A 23,663-nucleotide genomic window follows, 5' to 3' on the forward strand; every position below is an offset into this window, starting at 1 on the left:
GAAAGGAATATAAAGGCAATAGAGTTTGAGGAATGATAAGGGAGTTGGGTATAAGGAAACCCTAAAGACTCGTAGCAATAGAAATAGAAAAGTATGTAATCGTCAGGATGAGGGTGATTCACCATGAGTTAAAATTGATGGTTGAAGGCATATGAGATACATATATTTTATCCCCTGTAAGTTGGGAGGATTCGAGGAAACCTTGAGATAGTTCGAAGGATAAATAATGAGACGCGGATAGACTGAGGAGACAAGAGAGTAAGAAATTAGGAAAATTGGATGAAGGAAGTGACCTTCAAGAATATGAAGTGTAAGACCGGTGGCTTGATACCCAGAAAGGGAGACGCCAGGTATGAAAGATATCCCAACATTGAGATGACTGTTGAGATAAACAACAAAAGTAAATAAGGAATTATTAAGAAAAAGTTCACGTTGAACACGACCAATATCTTCTAGAAATCCCTGTTGTCATTACCAAATTAGGCAAGCAAAGCGAAAAAAAACCGTTGTTATCTTTTGGAGGCCATATGGATTGACCTCAGTTTGAATAAGGATGCTATTGTGAAATTAAGTGTAGACTATCGAAGTGAGAATGATTGAATAAGGTAATCTATCAAGTATATATGACTCGATTTATCCATGGAAGAGTGTAAGTATCTTGTAAAGGTGGAATTAAGGATAAAACCCCGATAACTTGAAATGAATCCTAGGGGAATGCATAAAGGTTGGAATTTCACCCTTAATAGGGAAAGCATGAGTTTTGACAGTATGAATTGGAAAGGACTAAGGTAACAACAACCTTTAAAGATCAGTAGAGAAATTTTTCAGAAGTACTTAAACAATGGTTCTAGTATTAGTAAATGGTATCTTGATATGCCCTGTACCTAGGGAGTACCAGATGAAGAATTTAAGGATAACCTTAGAGGTTTTACAAGGAAAAAGGTAATATTCAAAGTTCTCAAACATAGAAATTTTGATAAAGGGAATGTGACGTAATTATAATAATGCCAGGTGGGGCACGTATTGAACCATAAGAAAGTATAGATCGACCCAATGAGGGTCGAGATTGGTGAAAACAAGAAGGACCGAAGATAAGAGACGTCCTAAGTATGATCGAGAGTCGGTCGTGATAATGTTCACATCTAAAGACCGAGGCAATAACTTATGGAAAATGGTGATATTTTTTTTCTCACTAAAGCTTAAGGAAGAGCATTTTCACACAAGTAGTGACTTGAAATGAGATAGAAAATTTATTGGAGGTGGTTAAAATGACATTGATTGTAAGGAAATTTTACTATCAGGAAAGGTCAAAGAGGTGGCCGACACTTTAAGTGTAAGAGAACAATTATAAACACACGTGCCAGAGGAATACAGTGATGATGGTTAAAGCCGTGAAGGTTGTATTATGGTTTGAAAGATTGACATTTCTTCTGATAATTGTACGATACTCAACCGTAATAGTAGTTTGGTAAAGATTTAATTCATGTTAGCACTGTGAGCGGGCTATCTATTTTAGAAGGTCCTATCTTGAGATAAGCCAGGACCATGTTACGAGAGGACTAAATGAACCTTTGAGCTTCATGTCTCCTAATAAAGACATATGGTTAATAATGGTATTAACCTGCTATCGTTGCTTTCATTGAAACTCTTCTGAAATTTTATCTGCTTCATGTCATATGTGCGTTAAGTTCAGGAGTGTTCTTCATGAATCATGAGCGGTGATCATGTTACCTCCTTAGAAGAATTCCATATGACAGGTATGGACTCCGTATGGTTAGCTATTAAGATTCTAAGGAAAACGAATGAATATCGTAGGTCCGTGGTGGACTATAGTAATGCATCAATGATTCTTTGAATAATGAGCCAATTACAACCGCGAGAGTTGTATGGTAATGGATGTTGAGATTAAGTACCACTAATCGGGTCGTGGTGATGTATAAGTTATCATTGATAGACTTATTAAGTCGATTATCTACCTATTGAATATTTATTTCTTCTTATCAATAGAGAGTCGTATTACTATACGAGGAAGGTTGTGGTGCAAGCATAAAATTCTAGTAACGAGGAGGTCAAGAATGAAATCCCAGATTCGATTTTCGCTGTCGAGGGAGTTTTAACGGTGATTGTTTATAAGCTCGAGCAAGAGCAAGGGTTCATAGAACGATGGACGGAATAGTAAATATTCATGCATGTGAATTGCGATGCTATAATACTTGATGTTGAGATATATACATATATATGTTTTGTTCTCTAGTGACAAACCTCTATAGTTCAAAGGTAGATTCCAAGCCAGATCTTTTGTGGCAGTATTTTTTTTATATATACAATTCTCTTCAATTCGTTCTTTTCTTTTCATTTTGTATAAGCTGAGAAGAACAACCCTTCCAGAAGGGGAGGTATTGCCGAATGACTATCTATCTGTGTGATAGAAGCCTAGTAGGATACCACATATTGTTTAATTGCTTGTCAAGTACTAAAGGCTGACCACCTTCTGTACTAACTATGCGATATAACAAGTGTTCATGATCATAGTGATCTCTCAATAAATTCTTTTACTTCTATACGATGGATCAAGCTTTCAAAGATAGAAGCAGCTAGGAACGAGTAGTATCAGTGCGGTGGTATTCCGAATCTAACGCGTTCATGATACTAAGGTTGACATAATTATTAAAAGGTTATAGAATGCTAACAAGCAAAAGTGTAACCAGTATAGTATTATTTACGGAAGATAGTAATGACTACGAACTGGAAAAGAGTGGGTATTGAGAAGCAAAAGCTATAATGCTAGAAGCTATGATGAGAGTCTGTGCAATAGACTTGAGAGAAATTGGAACGATCACTTAACACGGATTGAGTTTTCTTACGATAATAGATCATATGTCAGTATTGAGATATCGCCTTATGAGATCCTTGAGGGAAGACAATGTCGATCTCCCTTATGTTAGGATGAAGTTGTAGAGCGCAAGATGCTCGGACCCGCAGTAGTCCAAAGGACCAGGGATATAATAGATCTAATCAGAAGACGGCTGGTAGTAGCCCAAGATGGACATGAGAAGTATGTTGAATTGACAGGAAAGGACAAGGAATAGGAAGTAGGGGACCTAGTGTTGTTATAGGTATTCCCTTGGAAAAGATGGATGTGGGTCGGAAAGAAAGGAAAGCTAAGCCCACGAAGTGTTGGACCCTTGGAGATATTAAGATGTATTGGGAAGTTAGCATATGAGCTATCCCTACCCCTGAACCTGTAGCAAGTTCATAACGTGTTCCACGTATCAATGTTAAGGAAGTGTAATTCGGATGCCAGAAAAATGGGGGCATATGAGCGCATAGACATGCAACCAGACGTAACCTATATGGAGCAACCGGGAAAGGTTATAGATTGAAAAGGAACAAGTGCTTAGGAGAAGGGTTATCAAACTAGTCAGAGTTTGGTGGTAGAACCACAATGTGGGAAAATTGACTTGAGAGTTAGAAAGTGCAATGCTAAGAAAGTATCCCTATTCATTTTTATCTGATTCCGGGACATAATCCTTTTAAGGAGGGGAGACTGTAATAACCCCAATTTTTGGAATTTTTGAAACACGGATGAATAGTAACTTTTGCTGATGATGCTGATTAAGGAAAATTATCAGACCACGCTATATAGGAGTACTGTTATGGAAATTCTAAGATCGTATTAGTATTCCATAAAGTAAATAAGTGTATGTAAAGATCGTCAGAATCCAAATTCGAACACTTTGATTTTTCCCGAAAATCCACCAGATACTGAAAGAATTGAGTATAAGGTAACGTGATTAAAAGGATTTAATTCAAGGATTATAAGAGATGATCATAAAAGGAATATAAAATATTAAGAAAGGTTTAGGGGAACCCAAGTAATAAGATCCCGGGTATGATCCCTCAAATAATAAACGAGAACGAAAGTTAAGCGAACCGTATAACAGATCAGCGGTCATTAGCCAAGTAATTAGGGGTTAATCAAAGAGGTTAATGGACGATGATGTCATCACACCAACAAGAGGAAGACAAGTGTAACAAGATGACATAAGCAGATGACATAAGCATGACCAAAAAGGGAAGGAAGTGTTGGTTGATTATAAACCACACAAAATTTACCATGGTTAAAAGGTTAATTAATCAAAACAAAAACAAAACAACCAATCCAAGGCAAAACAAATCACAAAACATAAATTAGAAGTTGACTTTTGCTTTCCAAGAACAAAAGCTCTCGGCCAAAACTAGAGCAGCAACTTCAAACTACCATATCTCCTTCAATACTCACTCAAATAGTATGTTCTATAACTCTTTGGAAAGGTGTTGAGATGGCCTACAACTCTTGTCCACAAGTCTCGTCCAAATAAGCATGGTAAGACCCTCTTTTTGACAGTTCTTTCAATCTGACTTTTAAAAACTTCAAAACCTAACTTTGTGTTCTTGATTTCTTTGGAAAGATCAAGCTTTAAAGAGGCTCCCTAAGACTTCCTAGCTACTCTAATCACTCCAAGGAAGGTATAACACATCCAAACCCTAAATTTACTTTGAGTATTATGATGGTTTTGATGGTTATAGTAAATGAGAAGCATGACGCTTGTGTGTTTAGAGTTTGGATTGGATTTGTAGTGATTTGGATGTTGAAATCTTGTTTATAGTTAATGAAACTTAAGTATAGCTAGTAGTTCATGTGTGGGGTTGTATAAATTGGAAAATCTTGAGGTTTGGGGACTGATGTAGTAAGGTTTGGATGAGGGTTGGTTGTATTGTTGGTTGTGAGTTGAATGGTGGTTGTTTGGAGTGGTTTAAAAATTGGAAATCGCGTAAACATAAATGTCATAAATGTCATAAATGTCTAAGCTTAAGTCTATCCGGGAACACTCAGGCAAGTTTTCTACCCGTTATACTGTTGTTGTGATGTATATATGTATATGCATTATCTTGTGATAGATGCATGTTGGTTAATTAGCAAATTTTGCGATATATTGAAGCATGCTGATATGGTATATATATGCATGTCTGTTTCGTAATCTTGATATCTATCTGTTGATTCCAATTCTTATAATTGCATAATACCTATGCTAGAGATAAGCCGTAGTTGCGTATACCCTTAGTATAGGGGACCTAAAGGTGAACATTTTCTAAACCGGGAGTCGATGTTCCCGAGTATAATATATATTATGACTCCGCTTATTTTATTTAATGAATATTATTTTGAATATTCATTTGAGGACTTATGACTCCGCTTATTTTATTTAATGAATATTATTTTAAATATTCATTCGAGGACTTATGACTACGCTTATTTTATTAAATAATATTCTTTATTTTATTAAAAAATAATGTTTCGATAATCAAGAATAATTTTATAGAGTCTGTTAGCTGTTCTCTTTACTTTCATGAGTAGTCTCCCTCGTTTATCATACACCTACAGGAATGCTCCGTTAAGGATCACCTTATTGCCATTCTCAGCCAACTGTCCAAGACTTATGATGTTGTTGCAGAGAGTGGGAATGTAGTATACCCCATCAAGTGTCACTTCCTCGCCGTTTTTGCATTTAAATGTCAACGTACCTCTTCCCTTTATTTCGACACTGGAACCATCTCTGAATCTTACCATCCCTGTTATCTTCATTCGAGGACTTATGACTCCGCTTATTTAATTAAATAATATTCTTTATTTTATTAAAAAATAATGTTTCGATAATCAAACTTATTTTCGATTATTCAAATAAAGATCATACTTTCGTATAAGTATATCTTTGGTTATTTATTATTCATTTCAAGTTTGAGTTTTAAAACTTCTACTTCAACTATTTTTATTAAGATTATCCTTATGGTAATATTATTTAAATAATAATATTCAGATATCCTCCAACATATCAGGACTGATTTATTTTATTAAATCAGCATTACTCCAAACATTCTCAAAAATGTTTTCGAGTATTCAAAATGATTTTAAAAGTTAGAGCGGATCCCAAAACTCGTTTTCAAATTTAAGATCTTCCTTTCAAAGGGGACTTGAATACTCGCTCAAAAATCTAAGGGATGCGGCTCTGTGGTGTATTTTATATTCGCAACATGGTTGCTGTTTTGAGAAACAATTTGATTACTTGCCCAATGTTCGGGAAGTAAGTCCATCTAATTGAGTCGGCATAAGCGACAGGCCGGGGTACGGTCTATAAAGGTATAAAAGGCTGGGTGACAGTCCATCCACGCATGAGTGGCTGGGTAATGGTCTAGCGCGAGGTCTTAATGCGTCCAGGGTTATGATTGGCGAGGAATTCATCCATCTACAGTAGAAAAGGTTACTTATTGGTATCTTTGCCTTGTTAGCAAGATATCGGGTTTATGACAAAATTCTTTTCTTTCCAAATTCATTGGATATTATAACTCTGTTTATACTTTTCATAACAGAGGTTTCCAAGGAAAGTATGAGATATATATATAGGTGTATATATATATCGGGACTTAATGAAGTATCTCGTAACTTCATTTCTTTTGAATGATATTTCAAAGATTGAATCTATTCAAATCTTATCTTGTAGTCTCATCTATGTGATGAACTTTTGAAACTGATTATACCTTGAATGGTGGTAGTTCAAGTAGTATTCGGAAAATATATAAGTATATTGGAGTATCTTGTAACTTTATCTTTTCAACTTATATCTGGTTAATGATTATCTTATGCATGACAAAGATTTTCAGAAAAACGTTGAGACAAGGTTAGATATATAAGATCACCTTGCAACGATATTTTTATGCAGTTATAAAGTGGAACTCTGTGTATATTATACATGGCAGAGGATTTCAAAGATTTTGAAAAGTATATAAGTATATATACTGAATATTTTGCGACTTCGTCGCATTAAGATATCAAACTTGGTTCATTTCTTCTTGACCAAGACTTTCATGAGTACTATGAGAATGCTCATATATTGTTAATTATTATACATATTATTTCAGTGGGCTTGTTGCTCACCCTTGCTTTCTTCTTTCATCACACAACAACAGATAGACAAGATGAACATGATCAAGCTCCCAATTCGTGAGCGGATTGGAAACGTTCCGTAGTTTCCTGTTGGCGTTGATGCCGTTGTAGCTGAGGTAGCATCTACCAATAAGCTAGGCTTTCAACTTTTGATGTACCAGACTTATGTATATTTATGAATTGTAATAATGGCAAGGAATATGTAAATTATTCAGAAACCCTTTTTAAGGTGAAATGGTTTATAATTATGGAATAAAATGACTTGTGTTATTTTTGGTATTCATCTCTGAGACTATAACTTGTGGTGTGTGTGTATATTATGAGGTCACAGTACGCAGTAGTTGGTTGATTATTAAGATTAAGTATTATTAAGGGAAATGGAACTCGTGATAACCCGGATCCCCGACCCCGGATTTGGGGGTGTTACAGAAAACCCCCTCTGGTGTCTCTCAAAAGATGCCAGCTGTAAGAACCACCAAACCAAAAGAGGGGGAGTGTGAAGGTGGGTAAGAAAGGTGAGGGACAGGGTGAACACCAAAGAAACCCTAAGGATAAGGTTGGAGAGGTGAGTGTTACCCAGCCTAGCCACACTACAGTTTTCTAACAAACTGCAGTGCTTGATAAGGATATAAGCTCATTACTAGTTGCATCCTCCCAAAAGGATGTGACTATTGAACAAAGCTCTCAACCAAGAGCACGGGCCAAAAGGGTAAGGGACATAAGCTCACCCCAAACCTATACTTGAAAGAAGAAACCAAATACCTTTGGGGATACACAGGGTTCACACACTGTGCAAACTGGTGCTAAAGACAAAGTCACTGTACCTTCTCAAAGTCAGTTTGATGTGGCTCCAACAAATGTGGAGTCACAACCAAAATCTCTAACAATTGAAGCCCCTGAAACACCAAACTCTCCCACACACTCTTTGGATGTTGACATGATAAACACATCACTTCCAAATTCTCCATCTTTAACTCTCTTGGAGAAGCCAAAAATCGAAGGAAGTGAGCATTATCTTTTAGATGATTTGTTGGCTCACTTGCCATTCCTTTCTGAAACTGTTGAGACATATGTGCCAAAATTTTCATCAATCTGCATAGAGTCTAAAATAGTCTCCACTCCAAACTCATTTATTTTTACTCTCTCGATGGATATTGTTCATCCGTCGAGTAGTGATTGTATCCTGACGGATAAGCTTAACAGCAGTTATCCATCGGATAGTTAAACTACTAACCCGACGGATATCCATTATCCGTCGAGTGTCTCTGCACAGCTTCAAATTTCATCAATTATCACAAGTGCAGAAGACTTAGTGGTAGTTCAATCACTCCTAGGATTGAGGGAAGGGGGTGAAATGAGTGAGAGTCTGGGTTACTCCCAGGAAAAAAGAGAGGAAAAGAGTGACCAAATATAATCCATTTCTTCAAGATTGGCAAAAGTGAGTGTGAGGAATCCCACCTTAGATGGTGAAGGTGAGGGTGTGAGGGTGGGGAGCCAAGGTGAGACCTTGATGTAACAAAAGATAGATCAAGAGAGAAATACAGGTACAAGAGTGATAAGGGTGGAAACCATTGCAAGTGAGTCAATGCGTGTCAATGATGCAGAAAGGAAAAGGCTATTTCAGCAAGAATATCAAGCTGTTATAGATTCTATTTCCCTAGATGTTGAGGCATTTACTCACCCTGTGATAGCTTACCAAACTCTAGCTGTACAGGGCAATGAGGAGGCTAAAAGATTGCTGAATTTGGTGTATAAAACATAATTTTTACAAAAAGCAAAGGATGCAATCACTACTATGCCTTCCAACATTGGCAGTGATTTGGAACTGGATGAGACTTCTTTTGGGGATGATGGTGGTGATGATGAGGAAGGTAGCATGGACATAGGGGGAGATGCAGATACTCCTGCCTGGATGCTCACAAAATAATGCTCCTACTCACATCTCCAATCAACACTTTTCAAGCTGATTCATGACACTCAAGCAGCCATTCAGGCATCTTCCAATGCTAGCACAAAGCAACTACTCAAAGCAGATCTTGAAGCACTCCAGCTGCATAAGATTCAAGCCCTCCAACACAGTCAGAGTGTGGATGCCATCAAGCAGGAAATTTCTGAAGTCAAGCAAGATGTTATAGAAAGGATGGATGTTAGACTCCCTGCAACCAACATGATTGAAATTTCTCACAAACTAAGGAAGGAGGCTGATCTAAACAGGAAAGTTGAGGCCATGGACTCAAGACTATCTGCTGTAGAGAAGTCAATGGCCAAGATACTAGACAATCAAGAAGCTCAAACTATATTACTCCAACAACTGGTGGCAGCTCAACTCCCTCCTACACAACTTGATGATAATAAAAAGGGGGAGAAAGGATCAAGTGAGGGGGAGAAACAACTTAACATTCAAGTCAATAAAGTAATTGTTCCTGCAATTGCTTTCACCAAGCCATAAAAAACAAACAGTATTGATTTCATAAATGAAGCAGCAACCACATTGAGAGCAGCTGAGAAGAAGCGGTTGAGTCCAATCAATTGGGAGAAAATTGATGAGGATATACAAAAGAGATTTGGGTTAGTAAAGAAGCCAGAAAAATCATCCATTCATCACTCGCATGTCAGGAAAATATCTGTGAATGAAATGAGCATGAAGAATCTGGAACTAGGACAACCATCCTGCATTAAATCTCCAAAGGTTAAGCTAATTTTGAAGCCATGGGTGAACTATCCAAAATCTTCACTAAACAACCCCTTGGACACAGTGTATGAGACACCAAAGCGTGATGAAAAAAAACTATTGGCCAGGTCTATAGCATTCTACAAGGATCCAGCTGATTCAGCATTGAAAAAAAGAATTGCTAAAGTTTTCAAGAATGGTAAAGAAATTTGTGTGGTGGCTGGACACCCTCAATTTGCTGAAGCAAAGACAGAAGAAAAGGCAAGATTGAAGCAAGAAAAGAAGCAAGCTGCTCTAGATTCTAAAAAGGTCAAACAAAAGAAGGAGTAAGCTGCTATCTTGGCCAAGCTACAAGCTGTGAAACCTACACAACAAGTTTCTGCACAATCATCTGAAACAGTTGAATCTCAAGATCAAGTAATGCAAAATGAACCTCCATAGACAAAGAAGCCAAGGTACAAGCAAAGAATCAAGAGAAAATTAGACTTCAGTGATGAGGAGATGGAAGGGTATTTTCCCAAAGAGTCTATGTCTACAACAACTCAAACATCCATGCCCTCTGTGGCACATGAAGAATTCAAGATAGATCCATCCAAGAATTTTCATGGTGAACCCATCATTCCAAAGGATGAGCCAATAGACTGGGATAGTCTACCAATACCTGAACTCAATCTATCTCAATTGATGAAGTCAAAGAAGACAAAGACAAGAGCAGTCAAGAAAGTGAAGCCATCAATTCTCAGATCCAAGTCCCTAACCAAAGCTCAAACCAAAGTCAACAAGGGAGACATCATGTACATCTGTGACATCAAGGAATTCTCAGACTTAAACCTCTATCTAGAAAAACTGGAAGAAGTTAGAGGGATTGATGCTTACAGGAATCTGCCTGAAAGGTTAGTATTCAAGTACAAGGGAGGAAAAGAGATACAGAGGCCACTTCACAGGATACTTCCAGAAAGCCAATATGTGTTGATAAAGGTTTATTCATCCTTCAAGAAGAACTTTGGATTCAATGTGATAGCTAGAAGACTTGTTCTAAAGAAGATTGAAGCACTGAGGAGTATTAGAGCTAAAGATGCACTCCCAAAGACTCTAAATATTCCTTAAATAGGGAGTAGAGTGCATCTGAAACCCTACTGGCTGATGGAATTCATGAATGATAAAGGAGTTAGAAGATTCTTCAGACTAGAAGACCAATTGAGTATCTCTAGCAATGAGACTCTTTTGGAAATGCAAGAAATGTTAAATCTCTCAGAATCTGATGAATTGGAATTCCACAAACAGCTCCAAATCAGATAGAAGAAAACAACAGAAACCTTAAAAAGAGATCTAGATTTTCAAGGAAATAGATTAATCTGCTCAGGCTAGAGGAGCACCTTGAAAATGAATGTGAGCAAATATTTGTACATTTTGATAATTGAAGCAATTTACAGTTTTATCTACTTCTATTTAAATTTGTATTTTTAGGGTGTTTTGTTATCATCAAGTTTCTCTTAATTTATGGCTACAATTCTAGAAGACATAAATTGGGGGAGATTCTTGTGAATATGTTATGAACTTGATGATTTCATTAACAAAACACCTTAGTAGATTTAACTTAGTGAAAAATGTAGCACTCGACGGATAAGGAATATAGTCCCGATGGATAACTCAATATAGTCCCGACGGATGATAATTTGTTATCCATCGAGTGAGTAGCTTATGTAATAATAAGTCATGAAGCACATTTCTGTAAACACCTTTGTTTAGATTCTGTAGTAGCATATAAGTCATGTTGACTTTGATTAGATATACAGAATAGGTTGATTAATTGTACATAAATGATGTCTTGTAATTCTGGATAAATGAAATGAAGTCAAGTGCCAAATAGCTACCCAACGGATAAACAACAATGCTACTTGACGGATGATCAATAAGGCAACCCGATGGATGATCATGTACCCGACGGATAATCAATTCAAATATCTGTTGACAGTGACAACACAGTCACATGCGTCGAGTGTATGCAAAAGGAATGTGGAAGCCTATTCAACTGGATTTTTGAGAACAAAGAAGCATTGCCATTTCCATGCTATTATGAAGATATTCAAAGATGCTGGAATAGAGTAATGAAGCAGCATAGTATTAGACTTGATAGGTTTTGTTTTATTATCTTGTCTTATTACTGTGTAATCTTGGTGATATGTAAACCAAGAGTAGCAATTAGAACAATAAGAAGACTAAGTAAGTAAATTCTCAGAGAAACATTTGTAAGCTCTATTCTTAGTATTTCTCTGTAAGCTTAGTTGTTCTTATTTTTGTAAGCAGCTGTGAGCTATTCAATCTTCACAGAGTTCTCTCGATATATTTATATATCTCTGTTGGATACTTTCTAATCAACCAAAAAGTTTTAAAGACTTGTGTTTTTATTACTTTGTGTTTTGATTCATATTTAAGTTGTTATTCCGCAGTTTGCAAATCAAAACACTGTCATATATATCTTAAGTTAGAACATTTTATATTTCTAAAAAAGGTTCAAGAATTCCATTCAACCCCCCTTCTATAATTCTTGTTGCATTGTTAGGGACTAACATTCTTCAATAATTTCAGTCCCTCTAGAGCTTCTACCAGTTTCAGCTATTCATTTACTGAGTAACTATCAAGTTATTTTATCATGTACCTTGATAATCTATGAGTCTTGATATTCAGAAATACACCATCTGGAGAAACTTTACTCAACCCTTTGGATTTTAGTTCATTTTCCCTATTCTCGAACATCTCTATATCCTTAGCCTTTTTTATGGCATTTACCTCCTTTTTAGCCTTCTCCCTTGCATGCATTTCATCTCTTTCTCTCAATCTTCTAGCCAATTCAACCTTCCTCATTTTTGTAAATGCATCCATCCTAGTCATCAAACTAATCATTATTTCAAGCTCTACTGTTGAGTAATTTTCAATCACTTCTTTGTTGAGCATGTTGAATGTGCCTTCTTTAAAATAAATTTTCACCTCACCCAGAGTTTCTACACAAACTTTGACTATTTTTTCAGCTTGTTGATTGTTGTAGTCATCATCTGATATTTCTGTTAAGTGGCATTTATGTCCACTTAGAATGCTCTATAAAGGCTTGAATTGATATTTTGTACTTGAGTTATTTATGTTTTTGATGTGTTTTTGTAGTGTTTTGCATTTCAGGCATAAATAAAGGATCAAGGAGATTTGGCATTGTTTTGGTGCTAAATTGGTGTTAGGATGGTGCTCAGGAAGATTGCTCGAGGATTGCCAACTCAAACCAGCCAAGAAAGCAAGAAAATAATTTTTTTCCAGAAGGTCAGCGCGCCCGCGCTGTAGTAGCGTGCGGCCGCGCCGAGATGCAGAATTGCAGCACGCCCGCGCTGGTAAAGCGCGCGGCCGCACGAGGTCGGGTTTCAAAAATCCTGATTCTACTATAATTTTGATCAGCTGGACTTTTAATCTGCATGGGCTGCTATATAAACATAACTTATGATCGTTTTTCATAACGAGACGTACCAGAGCTTAAGGAGAAGGCGTAAGAAGATCGTATAGCACAATTCAACGAAGGTAAAGAAACCCTAGTTTATTCTTGTGATTCTTTATTCTAAGTTTTAAACTTGGATGCTAGTTTTCTTATTTGTTGAACCTATACTCTTGTTTCACGTACTTGTTTTCTTATTTCTTTAGTTAATATGTTTCGATGCCTTAGTGTGTGTTGATTATATGATATCTTAGTATTGGTTGTGCTTATTTGTCTTATGAGCGTCGCGAACTTATTTGATAGTGTGTTAATCTCTAATGAAGCGACAGTGAATTTAGAGGTTTAGAACTTTCCATGCTAGCATAGGTTCATGTATTTGATATGCATGATTTGTAGGTAATTTTAACCATCTTACTTGACCTATGTAATCATGATATATAACTTGTGCATTAAACTGTTATGTTGTCAAATTCTATAGATATATAGGGTCTAAATATAATTGGTGTCTATTAAGCTTCTAACTCTTTTGTGGATGTTTGGTAGTATGGTATTCGTAGAACGAAGGTTGGCGTTTATCAGTTTCGTGTTATCTGATTAGTGTCATCACCATTGCATGCTAAGGTTAAGAACAAAAAGGCTATTGAATGAAGTAGTAATGAAGTTGGAATCCCATGTTATATCATATAGTAATCAATCATTTTAATCTCTTAGTTAATGTTCTTTAGTATAATCTCTTAGTTAATTCTTAGTTATAAACAATCTCAAATTATTATTCGTCTTAGCATTGGATAAATATGATACCATTGTTGCATAAGTGCATTGATTGAAAATAATCCTAAACCAGTTTATGTGGGAATGAAATAGAAATAATTCTATATTACTTGCGATCGTGTATACTTGCGTGAATATTAGCGCGTGTTTTCATCCTAACAAGTTTTTGCCTCGCCGCTGCCGGGACTCGGTGTTAATTTTTAGTTTATGTGTTTGTCATCAGTGGTCGTTAAAGTTTATTGACACGGACATTATTACTTACTTATTTCCTTGTCGTGTTTTAGGTACTCTAGCGAGCGTGTATGCATACACGTTCTCGGTCTTGTAAGAGAACACGGGATCAAGCTGAGGAAGAAGTTGTAGTAGCTAAGGAAGTTTTTAAAGAAGTTCTTGTCGAGGAGAAAGTTGAAGAAGAAGCTCTTATGGTAATAGGAGAAGCAGAAGCAAATACGAAGGCTTTGATGGACTATTCGCAGCAGAAGATCAACGATATGCAGTCTAGCATTGTTCGACCAGCCATCTCGGCTAACACTTTTGAGATCAAGTCGAACACGATTCAGATGATACATAACTCAGTTCAGTTTGGGGGTTCTCCGATAGAAGACCCCAACATGTATATCAGAGATTTTATCGAGATTTGTGACACTTTCAAGTTCAATAGAGTTTCTGAAGATGCTATTAAGTTGAGGCTTTTCCCATTCTCTCTGCGGGATAAAGCAAAGTGTTGGTTACATTCTCTACCACCCGGGTCTATCACCAAATGGGAGGATCTTGCTCAAAAGTTCCTAACTAAATTCTTTCCTATGGCGAAGACTGCTGCAATCAGAAACGCAATTACTCAATTTGCTCAGCAATCTGGAGAATCTTTATGTGAGGTTTGGGATCGCTACAAAGAGATGCTTAGAAAGTGTCATCACCATGGGATGCCTGACTGGATGATCATTAACTGCTTTTATAATGGGTTGGGTATAATTTCTAGACCCATGCTTGATGCAGCATCAGGAGGAGCCTTGTGGGATAAAAGCTATGATGAAGCTTATAAATTGATTGAGTTGATGGTTGCCAATGAATACCAGAACCCAACTCAGAGACTACCACAAGGTAAGGTAGCTGGAATTCTGGAGGTAGATGCAGCTACCGCTATAGCTGCTCAGCTTCAGGCATTGACGATGAAGGTGGACTCTTTGACTAACTATGGAGTTAATCAGATCACTAGTGTTTGTGAGCTTTGTGCTGGTGCGCATGAGACTAATCAGTGTGCTATTTCTAGTGAATCAGCTCAGTTTGTGAGCAACTTTCAGAGGTCGCAGCAACCAGTACCAGTCACCTATCATCCCAACAACTGCAATCATCCTAATTTCACCTGGAGCAACACTTAGAATGCGGTACAACAACCTTATCAGCCATACACAACAAAGCAGTATAACCCTCTTGGTTTTCAACAACCACAATATGCACCAAGGCAGCAACTTCAGCTGCAACAGTCAAATGAAAAATCTGAATTGGAGGAGGTGAGGCTCATGTGCAAGAGCCAAGCGGTGTCTATCAAGACCTTGGAAAATCAAGTTGGGCAAATTGCCAACGCTCTGTTAAATCATCAACCTGTTACACTCCCAAGTGACATTGAAGCGCAAGGTAAGAGGGAAGCTAAGGAGCAGGTGAAGGCAATTACATTGAGGTATGGGAAGGTTACAAATCCTAAAAAATCTCAAGTTTCGGAAGAAGAAGCTATGGCTGAAGAATAAGTGCAGAGGGAAGCAAAAGTGGAACCAAGGAAGACTACTGTGGAACACACTCCTCTTGAGGGTAATACAGGGGAGAAACAGATCTATCCTCCACCTCCTTTTCCTAAGAGGTTGCAGAAGAAAAAGCTGGATAAGCAATTTGAAAATTTTCCGGAGGTGTTCAAGAAACTTCATATCAATATACCTTTCGCTGAAGCTCTTGAACAGATGCCTAGTTATGCAAAGTTTATGAAAGGTATTCTCTCTCAGAAAGTGAAGCTTGATGACTTAGAGACAATTGCTCTCACGGAGGAATGCAGTGTTGTGCTGCAACAGAAGTTGCCTCCGAAGATTAAAAATCCTGGAAACTTCACTATTCCTTGTACCATTGGAAAAGTGTCATTTGCCAAATGCTTATGTGACTTAGGAGCTAGCATCAATCGGATTCCCTTGTCAATCTTCAAGAAGTTGGACTTACCGGATCTGAAGCCTACTTACATGACCTTGTAGTTAGCCGATCGTTCTATTATATATCCCCGAGGCATTGTGGAGGACGTATTGGTCAAGATGGATAAACTCATCTTTCCTGCTGATTTTGTAATTCTTGATTTTGAGGAGGATAAGAAGGTCCCCATAATCTTGGGAAGACCATTCTTGGCTACTGGAGGAACTTTGATTGATGTGCAGAAGGGTGAGCTTACTATGCGAGTGCTGGATCAAGATGTGACGTTCAATGTTTTTAATGCCATGAAATTCCCGACTGAAAACGAGGAGTGCTTAAAAGTAGAGTTGGTCGATTCTGTGGTTACTTCAGAACTTGATCAAATGCTAATGTCTGATGCCTTAGAGAAGGCCTTGTTGGGGAATTTAGATAGTGAAGATGACGAAGGTGATGAAGAATTGCAGTACTTGAATGTTTCTCCTTGGAAGCGAAGGCTATACATGCCTTTTAAATCTCTTGGATTGGAGAAGTTAAAAAATCTCCAAACCGCCTTAAGCCATCTATTGAGGAAGCTCCTGTACTTGAGCTTAAACCATTGCCTGAACATTTAAGGTATGCTTTTTTAGGTGATGCATCTACTTTTCATGTTATTATTGCATCTGACCTTTCAGGGAATGATGAGGAAAAGCTCTTAAGAATTCTGAGAGAGTTCAAGTCGGCAATTGGGTGGACTATAGTAGATATCAAGGGAATCAACCCTTCTTATTGTATGCATAAAATTCTGTTAGAGGAAGGTAGCAAGCCTACTGTTGAGCAATAAAGAAAGCTTAATCCTATTATAAAAAATGTTGTGAAGAAGGAAATTCTTAAGTGGCTAGATGCATGGATCATCTATCCCATTTCTGACAGTTCTTGGGTGAGTCCAATTCAGTGTGTGCTGAAGAAAGGAGGCATCACAGTTATTGCTAATGAGAAAAATGAGCTCATTCATACTCGAACAGTCACGGGGTGGAGAGTTTGCATGGATTACAGGAAGCCGAACAAAGCCACAAGGAAGGATCACTTCGTTCTTCCGTTTATTGATCAGATGCTTGACAGGTTCGCTGGGCATGATTACTATTGTCTTCTGGATGGCTATTCGGGCTATAATCAGATTTGCATTGCTCTGGAAGATCAGGAAAAGACTACTTTCACTTGTATGTTTGGGACTTTTGCCTTCAGAAGAGTTTCTTTTGGGTTGTGTGGTGCACCTGCCACATTTCAGAGATGTATGATGGCTATCTTCTCTGACATGATTGGTCAGAACGTGGAGGTGTTCATGGATGATTTCTCTGTGTTCGGTGATTCTTTTGATGAGTGCTTGCAGAATCTTGGCATCGTTCTTAAAAGGTGTGTTGAGACCAATCTTGTTCTCAACTGGGAAAAATGTCATTTTATGGTGCGACAGGGCATTATTCATGAGCACAAGGTCTCTAGTAAAGGTCTTGAGGTGCATAAAGCCAAGGTGAGGGTTATCAAAAACCTTCCTCCACCTATTTCTGTTAAGGGAGTCCGCAGTTTTCTTGGTCATGCGGGTTTCTATCGGCGGTTCATCAAGGACTTCTCTACAAACTCTAAACCCTTGTGTAATCTCCTACAGAAAGACGTCCCTTTCAAGTTTGATGATGAGTGTCTTGCTGCTTTTGATATTTTAAAGAAGAGTTTGATCACGACACCAGTCATAACTGCACCTAATTGGGATGAACCTTTTGAGATGATATGCGATGCAAGTGACTATGCAGTTGGAGCAGTTCTTGGACAGAGAAAGAACAAAATATTTCATGTGGTCTACTATGCTAGTAAGACCTTCAATGGTGCTCAACTGAACTATACTACTACTGAGAAAGAACTCTTAGCCATTGTCTACGGTTTTGAGAAGTTTCGATCTTATTTGCTGGGGACGAAGGTGACAGTTTTCACTGATCACACTGCGATTCGCTATCTCATCTCAAAGACGGACTCGAAGCCTAGACTTATTCGATGGGTTCTTTTAATTCAGAAATTTGAGTTGGGGATCAAGGACAGAAAGGGTACTGAGAATCAAGTTGTTTATCATCTCTCTCATTTAGAAGATCCAATTGTAACTTCACAGGATAAGATATTGATAAATGAGTCTTTTCCCGATGAGCAGTTGTTTGGAGTGCAAAACGAAGAACCGTGGTTGTTAGTCGCTAAGCACGCGCTAATAATTCACGCAAGTATACGCGATCGCAAGTAATATAGAATTATTTCTAGTTCATTGCCACAGGGACTGGTTTAGGTTAACTTTATGATTTATGTACTTATGCAACAATGATATGGCTATTATTCAATGCTAAGATGAATAACAATTTGGGTTTTGATTATACTACGATTAACTACTGAGAATTATACTAGAGAACATAAACTAAGAGATTAAAGAAAGTTAAATAATATATGACACAAACATGAGATTCTAACTTTATTAAATACTTCATTCAATAGCATTAATGTTCTTAACCTTAGCATGTAATGGTGATGACACTAATCAGACAACACAAAACTGCTAAACGCCAACTTTCGTTGTACGAATAACATACTTCTAAACATCCACAAAAGAGATAGAATCTAAACAGACACCAATTATATTGAGACCCCATATATCTATAGAATTTGACAATATAATGGCTTAATGCACAAGTTATCTATCGTGATTACATAGGGCAAGTAATATGGTTAAAATTACCTATGAATCATGCATAACAGTAACACATGAACCTATGCTAGCATGGCAAGTTCTAAATCCTTAAATTCATTATCGCTTTATTAAAGATTAACATGTTATCTTATAAGTTCACGACGCTCATAAGACGAATAAGCACAACCAATACTAGGTTATCATACATTCACCACACACTAAGGCATCGAAACAAATTAACTAAAGAAATACATAGATAAATCCTCTAGAACCCCACGATAACGATTAGCCCATAATCGGACTCATCATCAACGTGGGTTCCGATGAAAGCATGGTATAATAAACGTAGTCTTTATACTGAATAAATAATAAACCAAGTACGAAACAAGAGTATAGGTTCACGAATAAGAAAACTAGCATCCAAAGTTACAACTTAGAATAAAGAATCACAAATATAAACTAGGTCTTCTTCGCCTTCGTTGAATTGTGCTAAAACGGTCTTCTTACGCCTTCTCCTTGTGTTCTGGTACATCTCTCTTGAAAAAAGACCTTTATTTAGGTTTATATAGAAGCCCATGCGTAGTAAAAATCCTCCAATCAAAAGCCCACAAGAATCAGGATTCTAAAATCCCGACGCGGCCACGCGTGATCAGCGTGGGCGCGCTGTGTTTCTGTACTTTGGGCGCAGGCGCGCTGGCCTTCTGGAGAAAATTCTATTTTTCTTCTTTTCTTGTTGCAATGAGTTGGTCTTCACGAGCTTTATTCCTTGGACAATATCCAAATACCATATTAGCATCAAATCAATGCTAATTCACCTGAATTCCGGAATAATGCCTGAAATGTAAAAATACTAGAAAACACATTAAAACACCAACTTGAGTACAAATACACCAATTCAAAGCTTGATGGAGCATTATAATGTGTCATAAATGCCACTCAATATACCCCCATACTTGAATCGATGCTTGTCTTCAAGCATAAACAGACTCAAAGAACAAGAAATAAAAATGCATCAATGCAACTATATGAATGCAATGATCCTCATAGAATAACTAAACCAATCAACAAACAACATCTCAACAAATGCAGATATTCGTATAAAGATCAATTAAACCTTACAAATCAACCTACAAACCAAAGACATGCGTGTGTGCAAATGCTTAAAGATATACTATCACAACTAGATCAATAATCATGACTCTCTACTTATCAAAGCAATCGCAAGGTTATAGATAAAATAAAAGCTAGACTCCAAATAACTTATAACACTTCAATACTTATATCGGAGTTTTATATGGATTCATGCTTTTATTCACAACAAAATAAAAGAAGTATGCATATTTGACCGTGCAATGAGTGAGGTCCACAAAAGACCTATACAATAGTACCCATGTAGCGAGCGTTAGGTTAGCGGATCCCAGACTATAAAAGCCTTAGGTCACTAGGCACAAAGTCCCCTAAGAACTTAATAACTCGAGTACTAAAGAGCCTACTCATGATCAATTATACATAACACTTATTTTTTTTCTTTTTTCTTTTTTTTCATAAATTTATGAACGAGTGCATTTCACTCCTTCTCGTTCAACCCTAGACTACTCATATAAAATGAGTTGGCTACTAGCCATTTGACACCTAGCCACAACAACTAGCAATGAAATCTAATTTCTCCAATTTTTAAAAATCCATGCTATTTTATCATTAAGAGAATATCCTAAATTCTAAATATAAACAAGCGATTAAACTTCGACAGACAAACAAACCATGGTCATGATCTAGGACTCAAGCACCCTATAAGACTTAGTGAAATACAAGTGTCTCTAGCATGAAAATCAATGCGATACGATTTAACATCACTGAACATGACATCACTACACTACATCAGTATCAGAAGTCAATCGGAAAAATCATCTAAGGGATCATATTATTATGCACATGCATGAACTATATGAACAAACTATCATAAAAATGCCTAAAATAAAAAAAACTACATGGAAAACGCAACTATATGAACTAAACTATCATGAACGTGCAACTATATACGACTCACACAAAACATATTCCTTCAACTACTACCCCAAAACTTAAAATTTTCACTGTCCTCAATGAAGGTAATAGTAAGGAATCAGGCATACCTACTCGGAATCAGGATCCTCACGCCCAACGGGTGGAGTGTCAGGCGAGTCTGGAGGTGGATACATGGAGTCCTCACCAAATACTGGCCATTGGATGTCAACACATGTGGCTCTGAAAGCAATCCCTAATGCCTGGGTAAAATCACGTGCAAACTGACTATGGATGTCATGCATCGCATCCATTCTCCTCGCTAGACGCCTATACTGCGTCATGCTCATACCAATTCTAATATCTGCTCCTACTTTCTCCTGCTGCGATGGACCAGCCTCCTCACCCAAGTGAGCTCTCTAGCCCGCCTCACGGGCAAACTTTGAACCACCAGCATAAATCTGATCATTTGGCCACTTTCCCGGAAGAAGATCAATTGAATAACCAAGCCCCTTAGGATCGGGCTTACCACCGTACCACTCTACCATACCCAATATTATTGAACTATTGATAGCAAAACTAGAAAGCTGAAACTGCTCATGTGCGGCCCAACGGACATGAACCACCGCACACAACTTCGTTACAATGGACGTATAGGGTATGTAACCCGTAGTACTCCCTCGCAAAAACCTCATAATACATTGGTGAATAACCATACCAGGGTCCATATAGTCACCCTGCAGAATACCCCACAATAAACGCGCATGCTCCACAGTAACCTCATGCATATGAGATGATGGCATGATATTTGTACAAATAAAAGAATTCCATGCGCTTGCAAACCTGTACATGCACGAAGCAGGGAATGTGGCATAATCAGTCGTGCCCCTCTTGAACTTCCAATGAGTCTTAGTCTCACACAGAGTAGCAACAATCAAATCCAAATCAAAGTCCTCCGGAGTCTTATCGTTCCAGGTGTCCTGACTGGATCCCCTCGCGGGCTGATCAATCACCCTCCTTATCGCCTCAGCACTGTACTCCACCATCATCCCCCTAACCATAGTGAAACCATTATTCTCCGCCTTTGCATTAGCATAAAACTCACAAACCACACTCATGGGCACAACAGCGGGTGCCTCGCAAAAAGCAACCCAACCCATTTTCAAGATCATCTCCAACAACTTACCATTTTCCCTGATGGAAGAAAACCACGCTCCCTGGATATAGGCTTCGGGAGAAGCCTCGTATACTCTGCTTCAGCCTCGGGAGTTGAAAATCTTGGCCTCCCACCACCTGCACTCGAAGAATCAGTGGTGCTGCTACTTACTTGAGTTATTTGTCTCTTGGGTTCCATTGGGATTGAATAAGAGAGAATAAGAGATAAGTGTTTGAGAGAGAATTGTTTTTGAGAATTTGAGAAGTGATGGAGAAGTTTGTGTATAAGTGTGTGTGTGTATATAGGGGGTTAGAAGAGAATTAGATATTGAATAGAAGTGGGAATTGATTATGGGAATAGTGGGAATAATGGGTTTGATTTGAAGAGGAAAATTTGGGATGTGGAAAAGTATAAATCGGGTAGAATTTGATTTTGTAGTAAAGTCCCCGATTTTCTCTTCTTTTTCTGCCTTTTATTTTTTTAGAATCAGGGGTGTAGCGTGGTCGCGCGCTACCTCAGCGCGGGCACGCCGTGCCACTGTACTTGGCCCCAAAATTTTTTATTTTTTTTATTTTTTTTGTGTTTTTCTCCTTTCTTTCTTTTTCCTCTATCTACTAATGTACAACAAACTTGGGTTGTCTACCAAGAAGCGCTTGCTTTACGTTGTTAGCTTGACATAGAAATGCGAGATCAAACGGACAATAAACCGACACTAACCACCTCGCGGTTTGCCATGTCACCATAGTAATGCTTCAGCCTCGACTATTTACCTTGAATTCTTGGCCCGGATCATTCTCAAAAATCTCCACCGCTCCATGTGAAAATAAAGTTTTTACAACAAACAGCCCTGACCACCTTGACTTCAACTTTCCAGGAAAAAGACAGAGACGAGAGTTGAACAAAAGAAATTGTTTCCCCGGCACAAATGATTTAAGCACTAGTCCCCTATCGTGCCACCTCTTAACTTTCTCCTTATAGATTTTGTTGTTTTCATATGCTTGAAGTCGAAACTCGTCGAGTTCATTCAATTGAAGCATCCTCTTCTTTCCATCTGGATCCAAGTCCAGATTCAACTTCTTCAAAGCCCAATACGCTTTATGCTCTAGCTCTACCGGCAAATGACACCCCTTACCATAAACCAACTGATATGGTGACATCCCTAACAGAGTCTTGTACGCCATTCAATATGCCTAAACAGCTTCATCAAGCTTCAAAGACCAATCTTTTCTCGATGGACACACAAATTTCTCTAAAATGCGCTTGATCTCTCTGTTAGATACCTCAGCTTGACCATTCGTCTTAGGATGATAAGCAGTAGCAATGTGATGATTCACATTATACCTTTGCATCATAGCAGTGAACTTACGATTGCAGAAATGTGACCCTTCATCACTGATTATGACTCTTGGAGTTCCAAATCTTGTGAATATCTGTTGGTGAAGAAAATTAAGCACTACCTTCGCATCGTTTGTTGGCAATGCCTTGACTTCGACACATAATCAACTGCCAACAAGATATACTGATTGTTATAAGATGAGACAAATGGCCCCATGAAGTCAATTCCCCAAACATCGAAGACTTCAACCTCGAGAAGCACATTACGAGGCATCTCATCCCTCTTGGACATGTTACCCACACATTGACATCGATCACATTTTAAAACGAACTGATAAGCATCTTTAAACAAAGTCGGCCAAAAGAAACCTGCTTGAAGAATATGAGCTGCTGTCTTATCTCCACCATAAT

The 23,663-nt window shown here is 37.9% G+C and overlaps 1 non-coding gene across 1 annotated transcript; it reads right to left on the reverse strand.

The window, feature by feature from the left end:
* Nucleotides 1-14,717: 14,717 nt before the first annotated feature.
* On the reverse strand, nt 14,718-14,824 carry LOC141681173 (small nucleolar RNA R71). Its single transcript, XR_012558615.1, has one exon. It is a non-coding gene; the product is annotated as a small nucleolar RNA R71 (small nucleolar RNA).
* Between the last annotated feature and the right edge of the window lie 8,839 nt (nt 14,825-23,663).

The sequence above is a fragment of the Apium graveolens genome, chromosome 8 (assembly GCF_009905375.1).
Source record: "Apium graveolens cultivar Ventura chromosome 8, ASM990537v1, whole genome shotgun sequence".
NCBI lineage: Eukaryota > Viridiplantae > Streptophyta > Magnoliopsida > Apiales > Apiaceae > Apium > Apium graveolens.